Here is a 4,834-nt window from a genome sequence, read left to right on the forward strand (position 1 = left end):
AAACCTCTTCTTCCAGAACACCATGAAGAAACGCGTTCTGAACATCTAGCTGCCTTAAGCTCCAACCCTTGGAAACCGCAATAGATATCACAAGTCGGATAGTAGATGCTTTAACAACAGGACTAAAAGTATCATCATAATCAATACCAAATCTCTGCTTGAAACCTTTTGCAACTAACCTTGCCTTATATCTGTCTATGCTTCCATCAGATTTTCTCTTAATTTTGTATACCCACTTGCAATTTGTGACATTTATGCCCTTTGTTGGGGTACTAGACGCCAAGTTTTGTTTTTCATAAGTGCTTCATATTCAACATCCATGGCCTTTCTCCATTCCTTACTAGCAAGTGCATCATACAATTGAGTTGGTTCACCCATACTAATGAGAAAGGCACGTTTAATTTTATCATACCTTATAGTGCCATCAGTGTATTCCTTCTTCTTAACAATACCGGGCCGGGATCTCGTGTGTCGAAGTGGAATACCTGGCGCATCAGAAACCTCAGCAGAATTTGCAACCACAGAAGATCCAGCCGGATCCTCTGTACCAGACTAATCAGACCGATCTGGATCCACTGCACCAGATCGCTCCAGATCCGAGGAGACAGGGATCTCCCTCGTGATCGGCATTCCAGTGGAACCGCGCCGCGTGTCGCCCTCGCTGGTTGCCTCCTCGGACGCGCGGGGCGAGACGTTCGTGCTGGGCCCCGCGCCAGTCGCCTGGTCGGCCATCGGCCCATCCACCATGCGCGTGGGAGCCGCACTGGCCCGTGCTGGCTCGGCTAGAGGGGCCCATGCTTCCTGGGCTGTCGGCGGCTAGCGCATGCGACGCGGAGGGAATCACCTGGGATCGCGCACCTGGCACTCTGACGCGAGGATTTTCCTCGGATCCTCTTCTGCTGCTGCCAAAATCCACCTAGGATCCCGTGACAACTTTGGTTGCATCCCTTTGCATGAAATTACGCCCTGTAGCTGCACTTTTATCATCAAAATCATATTTTCTTTAGGATTAGTCACATGATCAACACTATTTAACTCACCCCCGTGATCTGGACTAGACATATACTCCGGAAGAAGTGCAATTTCTGCATGAAGTAGAGCTCCGGCATTTGGATGAAGCTTTTCGAAAGGGAATATTGTTTCATTAAATATAACATCACCAGAAATATAGATTTGTCCAGTAGAAATTTCAAGACACTTGTAACCTTTGTGAAGGTTACTATAACCAAGAAACACACATTGAGTAGAACGAAACTCAAGTTTGTGATGATTATATGGACGAAGATTAGGGTAACAAGAACACCCGAAAATTCTCAAGGAATTGTAGTCTGGTTTTTGATGAAACAATTTTCCAAAGGAGTAATATGTCCAATAACTTTGCTAGGAAGACGGTTTATAAGATAAGTGGCAGAAATAAAGGCTTCATCCCAATATTTTAAGGGCATGGATGCATGAGCAAGAAGGGATAGACCTACTTCGACGATGTGGCGATGTTTACGCTCGGCAGAGCCATTCTGCTGATGAGCATGAGGGCAAGAGACATGATGACTAATACCAATATCATGAAAGAAAGAGTTGAGTTTCTCATACTCTCCTCCCCAGTCACTTTGGACTGCAATAATCTTTCTGTTAAACTGACGCTCAACAAGTTTCTAAAATTCTTGGAAGATGGAAAGAACTTCAGATTTAAACTTAAGCAAATATATCCAAGTGAACTTGCTAAAGTCACCAATAAAACTAATATAATATTTTTTTCGTTCAAAAAGAATATCTTGCATGAGCCCATACATCACTAAAAATATGTTCCAATGGAGCACGAGACACACTATTTGACTTAGGATAAGAGAGTTGGTGACTCTTTGCAAACTGGCAAGCATCACAAACAGACTCAATATTTTGACTAGATGACAATGGAAGATTGCCTTTATTCACTAGTTGCTTGACTATGACCGAAGAAGGATGTCCTAATCTTTGATGCCATCTCGCCAAGGAGGGCTTGACGACGGAGTAGACTTGATGACGACGCTTTCGACTAAGTGTCTTGATGTGATGGGATACAAGCCTCCAATGCATCTACCGTGGTGAATGAGCTCCCTCGTTGCCCGATCCTTGATGAAAAAATATGTTGGATGAGTTTCAAAAAAGACATTATTATCGGCAGATAAACGGGACATAGATGCAAGGTTTTTTTCGGCTTGTGGAACATGAAGAACATCTTTTGGAACAAGATCACGTTTAAGAGTAGGGGAATTAATAGTTGCTTGACCAATGTGACAAATATCCATACCTCCACCGCTAGCTTGCGGTGTGAATTTGATCGTTGCCGAAGTATCTCTCCCTCATGGAGAGTTTTTCAAGCTCGTTGGTGACATGATCAGTGGCCCCCGAGTCGGTGTACCAGACTGTGCCATCTCCCCCTTGCTCTTTGATTGCAGCTGCGACATGACGAGCATCAGGAACAAAGTCTTCAACGTAACGATGCCAACAGTCCATGACCTCATGGCCCGGTTTCTTGCATAATTGGCATCGGACACGATTGTTGGAGGAAGAACCAGAGGAGGCATGGCTGTTGTTGAAGCCGACCCCTCCAGAACGGGCAGGAGCGTTGGTGTTGGTGTAGCCGCTCCCGCCTGGTCGTGCACCTGAGCCGTTGCCGCGGCCGCGCCCATCGCCGCCGTGGTTCCTCCCCTGGTGATCGCGCCCACGGCCAGTACCGCGGCCACGCAAGGCGGCATTAGCTGAAGACTGGTGCACATTCATCCCATGGAGGAGATTGAGTCGTGCGTCAAAACTGAGAAGCTGGGTGTACAACTCCTGTACAGACACAGGTTCAACCCGCATAGCAAGAGACGGCACGACCGGGTTGTAGTCGATGTCGAGGCCGGCCAGAACTTGAGAGATGATCTCGCCTCTCGACATGGGGGCCCCGGTGCAGGCGATCTCATCTGTGAGCATCTTTATCTTGGCTAAGTATTCTGCATAGACATGTTTCCCTTCTTGAGGTTTGTGAGATCCATCCGTGTGTTGATCACCTGCGCTTCGGTTTGAGCAGCAAACATGGCTTTGATCACCGCCCACACCTCCGCCGATGTCTGTAGGGTAACCACCTGTGTAACAATCTCGCGAGACAGAGAACCCATCAGAAAGCCCTGAACCTGTTGCTGCTGTGCATACCAGAGAACACGGGCAAAGTTGGCGATCTGCTCATCCTTCCCATCCTTGGTGATGGTGAGTGTTTCCGATGGCGCCTGGCTCGCCGGATCAAGGTGGTGGCCCATCTGTGCGCCCTTAATTTGGGGCAGCACGATGGCCTTCCACATGAGGTGGTTGTTCCTCATCAGCTTCTCCTGGGGGGGGTGATCCGAGGGATGTGGGAAAGGATGGGGTGGAAGAGGAGGAAGGGGCGAAGGTGGAGTTGGATGCAAGGGATGTGGCGAGAGCACTCATGGTGCTGGAGGTGGTGGAAGCGGTAGTCATGGCAATAGGTTGAAGAACGGCTTGGCTAGATGCGATCTCCTTTCGATCTTTAGGAAGAAGTCACTCTGATTACCATGTAAGATTATTGGGAAGCGTCAAACCCTTTGCTCGGGCCGCACTTATATTTATATGGGCAATGCCGTGGCTTACAAGGAACAAACGATCGTTAGATCGATTACAGAAGGTCGGTAAGGAGTTGGAACAGAAGAAGAGATAGAGAGGAGATACAAGTTTACACAGAAGGAGTTCTCTCTATATACAACGGTATCCCTATACAATTATTCCAACAACACTCGCGGAGGTGTGATGACGATGACGCCGGGCTGCAACCTCGATGACGCTTTTCTACTCGGCGGCACGTGTACTGTTGGTGCAGAGGGCTACGACACATACCGGTGATCACCGGAGACAAGCTCAAAGTGGCGGAGGAAGAACACACAAGATTTGCCGGCGCACGAACGCTCCCCCTCGCACGTACGGGTTTCTCTGTATTTCACCACAAGCACGAACTCGTTTTCCACAGCGACTCACACAGGGGGGAGAGGGCTTTATACCCGAGCGCACGGACATGCCCGAGCTGCTCCACGACTCATCCACCTCCCACTCGCCGCGCCCTGCACGCTCTGGCTCGCGCCCGCCCTCGCGCTCTGACGCGATCGTAGTGTCCACTCCGCGCGCCCTACGTGGCCCATGCCCTGGTCCTTCGCTAACAGAACCCGCGCACACGCGGTAACTCACGCACACACGCACACCTACACTTGGGAGCGCACGCACGCATCCAAGTCTGCTCCGGCCCGAGCCCGACACGGCCACTGCACGCACGCACGCGCTCGCCATGTCTAAACCCTAGCCGAGGCTTATTGCCTACATTTCACCTCCTAAACCAAGGCTCAGAGCAGGCCACCGTCCTCGACGCCGGCGTCCTCCATCAGCGCATGCTCCGTCGCCGCCGCCTTGCGCAGCTCCGGGCAATCGCGCTTGAAGTGGCCGTGCTCGCCGCACTTGTAGCAGCGGCCATGCTTGTAGCCGCCATCCCGCGTCGCCACGCTGCGCGCGTCGTCGTCGTTGTCCCGAGCTCCCCCTTGATGCCGCTCCCGCGCTTGCCACTGCGCCGCTGTGTACAGGAGTTGCCCGTCCGCCCGCTTGCCGGTGCTTTGCCTGCGGCACCACACCCGCTCGTCGAAGGCGCGCAGCCGCCCGAGCGCCTTGTCGTACGTCAGCTCCTTGAGGGCGCGGAACTGCTCGATGCCGGCGACGACGGGGAAAAGGCGGTCCGGCACCGTGTCCAGGTGCTTCTTCACCAGCTCCATATCGCCCAGCGTCTCGCCCAGGCCCGTGAACCGCGCCGCCATGCCCG

General features: G+C 51.6%; 1 pseudogene; it reads right to left on the minus strand.

Annotated features, from left to right (window-relative positions):
• Positions 1 to 2,783: 2,783 nt before the first annotated feature.
• On the minus strand, positions 2,784 to 2,920 carry LOC123095332 (uncharacterized; annotated as a pseudogene).
• Positions 2,921 to 4,834: the final 1,914 nt, after the last annotated feature.

Source organism: Triticum aestivum, chromosome 4B (assembly GCF_018294505.1).
Source record: "Triticum aestivum cultivar Chinese Spring chromosome 4B, IWGSC CS RefSeq v2.1, whole genome shotgun sequence".
NCBI classification, from domain to species: Eukaryota; Viridiplantae; Streptophyta; class Magnoliopsida; order Poales; family Poaceae; genus Triticum; species Triticum aestivum.